The following is an 8,510-nucleotide window of genomic DNA, read 5'->3' on the forward strand; positions in this document are numbered from 1 at the left end:
TTCAAGAAACATTTACAACTTCCTAGATCCTTCTATACTATCCAAAATATCCTTACATGTGTTGACTGATGATAAGGTTAGAGTGAAAATTGCAAATGGGGACCAAGTTCAAAGTGAGGGCAGAATTAAAAATGTCTCAATGGCTATCCAAAACATGAAATTTTCTACTGACATGTACTTGCTAGTGCTGGCAGGACGCAATGTTGTGCTTGGTGTGCAGTGGTTACAGAGGCTAGGGTCGATCCTATGGAATTTTCATAACCACACAATGCAGTTTACATATCAGGATATTGTGTTTGTTTTAAAGGGGCTGCAAGGCAGCACTTCAATGGGAGAAGGGCCATTTAATAGAGCTACAGCTCTGGAAAACAAAAGGGTACTGCTGCAGCTCATTGAACAAATCCCCCAAACCCAACCATCTACCATTATCCCTAAACCCATACAGCACCTACTTGACCTGTACTCTAACATCTTTGCCCTCCCTTCTGGCCTTCCTCCAACCAGGAACTCAACCAATTTCTGTTAGGCCATATTGTTACCCCTATTTTCAGAAAGATGAACTCGAAAAGATCATAAATGAGCTACTAGAATCAGGTGTGATCAAACCTAGTCAAAGCTCTTATTCCTCACCTGTTTTGCTGGTAAGGAAGGCAAATGGCACATGGCGTTTATGTGTGGACTATCATGCCCTCAATCATGTCACAGTGAAGGACAAATATCCAATTCCGGTGGTGGAAGTCCTAATGGATGATTTACATGGGGCCAAAGTGTTTTCTAAACTCCACTTAATGTCGGGATATCATCAAATACGAGTAAAACTTGAAGACATCCCTAAAACAGCATTTCGTACACACGATGGGCATTACGAATTTTTGGTTATGCCGTTCAGCTTAACCAACGCACCATCAACCTTCTAGAGTTTAATGAACCAGATTTTTAAACCTCATTTGCGGAAGTTTATTTTGGTTTTTTTTTAATGATATTTTGATCTATAGCATGGACTAGGAAGCTCATCTAAACCACCTACAGCTCACTTTTGACATTCTAAGCGACAACCAGCTTTATGCTAAGTTGAGTAAATGTGATTTTGGCTACTTAGAAATTGCATACTTGGGACATTTAATTTCTGGCCAGGGAGTACGAGCAGAAGATAAAGGCTATGTTGAGCTAGCCACCACCTAAGTCCCTTAAAGCCTTGAGAGGTTTTTTAAGCCTCACAGGTTACTATCGGAGATTTGTGAGAGTCTATGGAGCTATAGCTGTAAAACTGACCAGTTTACTAAAAAAAGACAGTTTCACGTGCGATGAGGAAGCTCAGGCAGCCTTTGATAAGTTCAAAACAACCATGAATGAACCTTGAGTTCTAGCCCTACCAAACTTTCAAAAACCCTTTGTCATCGAGTGTGACGCTTCGAGTGAGACCATTGGTGCAATACTTATGCAAGAAGGGTGACCTCTTGCATTTTATAGTCAAGCTTTGAAAGGGAGATCCCTACGACTCTCTACATATGAAAAATAATTTTTGGCCTTGGTTTCTGTTGTTCAAAAGTGGCACCATTACCTTATGGGCTAGTCGTTTGTTATCAAAACGGATCACCAAAGTTTGAAGTTCTTGTTTGACCAGAGAGTTGGGACAGTTATGCAGCATAAATAAATTGCTAAGCTCTAGGGGTACGACTTCGTAGTTGAGTAAAAAAAGGATAAGGAGAACCTAGTAGCTAATGCCTTATCTAGGTAAAAGAGGGAACCTGAGGTGACGGTGTCTCTTATTTCCTTCCCAAACTAGGACTGGATGACTGAGATAAAGGCCTTATACACTAGCAATGACAGAATTAAGGCTCTTTGGGAGAAACACAAGTAGGGGCAACTGCAGCCCCCTTACAAAGTGAAAAGTGACATTCTATTTTATAAGGGCAGAGTATACATCCCTGGGCAGAGTTTACATCCCTGCCAACCCCTCCTTCATACACAAGCTACTGTATTTATTACATGGCAGTCCCCTAGGGGCCATTTGGCTTTGATAAAACCCTGTATAGGGTTAAGAGGGATTTTTATTGGCTTGGCCAAAAATCTAATGTGAGAAATTTCTTGAAAGAGTGTGATATTTGCCAAACTGTCAAGGTGGATAACACACTTCCCAGTGGGCTTCTCCAAGCTCTTCCAATTCCTTCAAAACTATGGGCTGACATCATCATGAATTTTGCTAAAGGCTTGCCCAACTCAGGTGATTTTAATGCCCTATGGGTATCGGGTGATTTTAATGCCCTATGGGTAGCAGTTGACAGGTTCACTAAATACTCCTATTTTATACCAATTTCTCATCTATATACTACTAAAACTATCTCTCACCTCTTCCTCAAACACATTTTTAAACTTCATGGGATGCCCAACTCAATCACTTCAAATCGAGACCCAACTTTCACTAGCAGATTCTGGCAAGAACTACTGTCCTTACAAGGGGTTAAGTTAGCATTCAGCACGGCTTGCCATCCGCAAACAAATGGGAAAACCAAAGCTATTAACAAATGGGTGGAGAACTACTTGAGATCCTATGTTTGTGATTGACCTAAGGAGTGGTCTATGTGGATGGCCTTGGCAAAATGGTGCTATAACTCGAGCCAACATGCCTCGAGTAAAATAACACATTTCCAGGCCCTGTATGGTTACACACCGCCTAAGCTAACAAGCTACACAACAGGCACAGCGAGATTCGAGGAGGTTGAGACTACCTTGCATAAAAGAGACCAACTTTGGGCCCTGTTGAAACAAAATTTGGTCAGATCCAAGGAGAGAATGGGGAAATACTCAGACAAAGACAAAAAAAGAACAACATTTTCAAATCGGCGACTGGGCTTACCTAAAACTCCAACCATACAGACAATCATCACTTTGCCATCATCAAAACATGAAGCTCTCACCACGTTTTTAGGGGCCTTTTCAGGTGGTGCAGCAAATTGGAGAAGTAGCTTACCGTCTTTGATTACCCCCATCGGCCCAACTGCATGACGTCTTCCATGTCTCCCAATTGAAAAAGTAGTTAGGAAACCAAGTCAGTATCATCCCCACCCTTCCACCCACTGACAAAGATGGCATCTTGAAACTAGAATCAGAAGAAGTTATCAATTGTAGATTGAAGAAGGTTCGAAACTTACCAGTGGTCGAGCTCTTGGTTCGCTGGAATGGTCAAACTCAAGATAAGGCTTCTTGGGAACCATACACACAACTTTGCACCGATTACACACACCTTGTGGTGGGCAAGGTGTTTTGATGGGGAGGAGAGTTGTTACATGCCAAATGGAAAGGGGGAGAACAGCATTGTCGAAGTGTTGAGTTAGAGATGTCGGCAGCCTTAGGGTTCGGTTCTTCTAGAAGGTTTTCTCCTTAGGTTAAGACATGAGTTGAAGTGGGCCAACGTGAGGGCAATGGGCCTTAAGTAAGGGGTAAAGCTAGTGAAGAATGAAGGTGACTTATGTGGGCTTCGAATGGGCCCAGGGCTTGATCCATGATTACTCTTTTATTTCCGTATGCTCTTTTATTTCCTTTAGTTTGTAACCGAGTAATGTAAGGGTCAATTCTGTCTTTACAATAGCACTACTATATCTAGCATAATAACCGTCTAAGGAACCATCCATAACCTAATATTCAATTTGTTATTCTGTTTTATCTATGGAGGAGCTTCCCCTCGAAGAGAGCATTATCCTTTTCTACTGAATACATATGAATTTTCCATCAGATTTGTTGCTTTCCATTATTTTCTAGTTTGATCCATTACAATTGGCATTATAGAATGTAGATGATCACATCACATTTTAATGTCTTGTTCACTTAGGACAGGTGGTGGCCATCTTAGAGTAGTCTAATTTGGAAGGCTCACCATTTTGTAGAGCTTTTGTTAAATATTTATGGCACCATTTTGCAGAGCCTGACTGATGGACAAGTTAACAATTCCTTCAAAGCTAACTCTCTCTCTCTCTCTCTCTCTCACTTGCTATCTCTCAAACTAAACACTATAAGGGGATCACCATGGCTAAATACAACATATTTCGGCCTAAATGCTCTTCAGATTCCTTGGTTGATTTAGCAAGGCCAATATCATGTCTAGGGGCATTGTCCATGATCAATTTGGTTGTGCAAGAGCCTGGTCTTGTCTCTTGCCGCAACTGCAAACAAGAGGAAGGAGTGCGTACCATCATGTTCAATATTAAGACTTGGAGTGAGGTTAAGAACTATCTAAGATAAAGGTCTAAATATTGAGTGGTCAACTAGAGTAGTGGTTCAAGAGGCAAAGGGGATAGGGCAAGCTTTCCTAGCATGTACATGCCTTGCTTGGATGAAGTGGTTAATCTAGATTTCGACAGGGAGACCTCCCCAATCAAGTTTTCATGGAATAAGTGATGATACAGACCGAATGAGTCGTCCACAAGGAATTGAAGCACAACTGGAAGAATTTCATGATTAGAAAGGAGTGGAATGACGTAGCATGTATGATTATGTGGCATGTATGATGATGTGGCATGACGTGACTTTGCAAGAAGTGGCAAGCTGATGATCAATCATCTACATGGGTAGTCAAAAGAAATTGATGGAACAGCTTTACCTAATTTGAGTACTTAGGTATTTTTAGATACTTTGAGAATACTTCACTACTATTCATTATGTTATTTTTATTTTTCACTACTATTCATTATTATCTAATATTCTATTATTATTTTTTTATTACTTTTTCATTACTATTCACATAATACCTCAAAAACATGTTTCCCACGTGGGATGTAATTTTCAATCAATGTCATTTGGGATCAATTGATTTTTGCATTTATTTCATCTTCAAAAACTTGTTTTAAGTCTTAAATATGGTAGTTGTTGCAATTAGTGTGTTTAAGCATCTATTGAAGTATTTGAAGGTTGACCAAGCTGCTGTTTTTTTATTCTAAAAAAATACTCTCTTCTGGTGGAGTTAAGTGTAGTAACATATGTATAAATTCATAAACCTTTTTTTTTTTATATTTTTGAAAAATAAATCTACAAATATATGGGTGTATATATAGTTAGTGGTAAGAGTACTTTTACTCCCATCATGTGATTGGGACTGGATCAATGGACACAATCCAATTAAGAGATTACTTGACAAAAAGATACATAAATGCAATCCAAGCATTTAAAATAATGTATAGAAAGTTTTTAACGTATGATGACTTTATTGATTAGTTTCAATAAAAATCCGATTTTTCTTTTCTATCAAATCTTCTCCTCTATGAATTAGAAGATCAATACCGTTAAGTTATAAAGTCATAAAAATAGTAATATTATTTTACGCATAGTGACAAATTTAATACAAAACACTCTTCGATCATAGGTTTTTTTAAAAAAAAAAAAAAAAAAAGCTTTTAATTTATCTTTCGATTTTTCTACATTTCTTGCCAAACACAAGAATGAAGAAGTTCTAATTTTTTTTAGTTCTATCATGTTTCTATAGAAGAACAAAACTAATTAATTTATGAGACGAGCTTGTTTGGATTCAGAAACCATCTCACCTCATCTCATCATTACTATCTGTTTAAATTCTCAATAAAATATAATCAACAATTCAATTTTTTTAAATTCTAAAATAATAATAAAATTAAAAAATAATATTCTAATAATATTTTATTTAACTTATCTAAAACGTCTCATCTCATCCCACTATCCAAACGAGTATTTATAAAGAGCCGAATATATATAGATTCTCAAGGCCTAGCGTTTTTGAATGTGTACCTGCATATAATAATAAATGCAGAGAAAAATAAATTAAAACGTGAACCATATATATTATAGAGGAAGATCATTTTGATTTTTCAATAAATTTCATCTTTTTATAGCCCATATAATGAACAAGCTGGCCTTTCTTAATTACCTTCAACTAGTCTACAACTATTTATTAAAAAGTGGGCTTATAACTGGTCTACAACTATTTTACATCTCTACTTAAAATGAAGCTTGTTAGTTATGTAAATTTGAAATAACTTTTTAATAAAGTGACACAATTACATTAGTTGATTTAAAATAAATTGTAAAATAATTTTAAGAAAGTTATAGGTATATCATTACCTATTTTTTAATGAAGTGTTACCATTATATTGATTGATTTAAAATGAGTTGTAAAAAAATTATAGGTATATCGTTACCCTTCTCATAATTGGTAGTACCACTCCATTAATTTTGATTCTCTCCACATTCCAAATCATTCAGCATTAGGTGGCCATTTGTCCTCCTCACTAGTACTTTTCTTTTAGGACTACATCTTTTCATTCTCAAGTGACCTCACTAGTACTTATATATATACCTATCATCATGTTCTTCATGGTTTGAATGCTCCTCTCTCTAGATGAACTAGAGTCTCTAAATATGTCTCCAACCTTCATTTCAACTTACATAAACAAGATTGTCAAGCTTGATACCACTCATAATTCTCGTGAATTCCTCTTGTTAGCCTATGGTCTATTTGAAAATTTGGAAAAGATGCATGTCATTATTGGTGTCTTTGACAGTGGAGTATGGTCAGAGAGTGAGAGTTTCAGAGATGATGGAATGACTACGAAAGTTTCAACCAGGTGGAAGGGAACTTCTGAATGAGGCTAGACAAGATTTCAATTTCCTCCTTGTGCAATTCTTCTTCTTCTTCTTTTTTTTTCTAAGCAAGTAAATATATCATTCAGATAAGGAATATGAGATACATGAGGAGGGAGTGGAGTTCCCCAACAAACACCCTATTACAACAATCATAGCGCAAAAGTGAAAAAAAAAATGGATTTTAGGACCAAATACTTGGTCCCCATCCATACCCTGCAAAGTGGGTGCCGTATTAAATGACGATTTTTTGCAGTTCTCACAGTTGTGCGAATTATGAAGCCATCGCTAGAGGCAGTGAAAGTTGAAGGTGCACTGCAGTTTGTTATTTTGAGATATTTCTTGAAGAGACTTGTATTCTCTTCTTCAATATCATCGGTTAGGAAAAGCAGAAACATAGTAGGAGAACCGATATCGGATGGACTAGACTGCGGCGAGCCAAGTTTCTCCTCGCATAATTGTGGTGGCGTGTGGAGACCACACGTAGGTGATTGTGAGATTGTGTGGAGAAAATCTGAAAGATCTTGAGGTGGAAAATCTATTGGTGCGATGTGTGTAGCCAACATATGCATTATGGTGCTGCGGTGTGTGACAGCCACGCGCGGAACAAGCCATGCGTGAGTATCACATGCCGAGATTTTCATCGTGGTTCCGCTTCGTCTAGATAGATTGGCAGTTGGGGAGTTGCATGGTAGGGGTGCATGTTGATAGTCGGATGCCGGAGTATGGTAGATCTAACCAAAACCAATCCGGTGGAAATGAGAGATAAAAAACAGTAGCATAAAAATATATGCAAAAATCAGTACTGAAAAAGGAACTTAAAGGAGGATGGGAGCAAATGAGCCTCCATCCTCCTCTTCCGGTGAAAACACTTGAAAATGATGAGTAGCTTTTCTAGAGAGAAGGTGAAGTATCTCTTTCTAGAAACGAAACAAAGGGGATCCTCCGTGTGCAATTCAAATCTTATAGGAGCAATATATTTCAATAAGGGTCTCTTAAAAGCACATCCAAACACAAAATAGAATGAACTTTGTTAGAGATATCGTGGGGCATGGGACTTATGTTTCCTATGTAGCACCACATACATAAAAAGCTTGCCATTTACAAGGTCTTTTGGATAAAGCTAGATGGAGGGAACATTTAGACCCCTAGGCTTCGAGCCATCTCTAAGGCCAAGCCCATCCGTAAGTCTAGGAAGACTTGTTGATGGCTTGAGACTAAGAGCCCTTTAGATAGATGACCCGTAACCATAATTACGGATGAGATAACCCCGAAGAACTGGGATGAGGCCTAGGACTGGATATAAATATCCTGAGTGAGATAACTCCTACAAAACAGGAGATATCCTCTCCAGTTAAATAAGGGATCACACAAAAGATAAGCACATAGGATTAGTAATTAGAGTTAATTGCCATCATGTCACATCCTTCTATAAATAACTCGGTAGAGGTAACATTATCTTCACCTTTATTTTTTATATACTTATTCTCATATTGTTACTAACTTAAGTATTGGAGTTTACATAGGATGACCAGTGCCGTCTCTTCATTGCTGCAAGTGTCATCTATTCGATTGATGGTGTGAAACACGTCCTTAGCACATCCTTTGGCATGGATGATTTACCACTAGAACAAAATTTATTAGCAACAGCTTCATTTAATGCTATGAAGAAGGGTTTACATGTTGGTTACAACTTCAACAAGAAATGAGGCCCTAGGCCTAGACTTTACACATCAATGGATTTCCATGGGTTTTGGGTATTGATTGTCACAACAGACTCCATTGATCCTATCTTTACTGGGTTATTGATTCTTGAGAATAGATTAGTAATTGTTGGATCACAAACCAGCCTAGCTATATCCAAGTAACACCTCTTTATGAAACTTTGCCTTTGGTGTATGATA

This window comes from Juglans microcarpa x Juglans regia, chromosome 8D, assembly GCF_004785595.1.
Source record: "Juglans microcarpa x Juglans regia isolate MS1-56 chromosome 8D, Jm3101_v1.0, whole genome shotgun sequence".
In the NCBI taxonomy this organism is placed as follows: domain Eukaryota; kingdom Viridiplantae; phylum Streptophyta; class Magnoliopsida; order Fagales; family Juglandaceae; genus Juglans; species Juglans microcarpa x Juglans regia.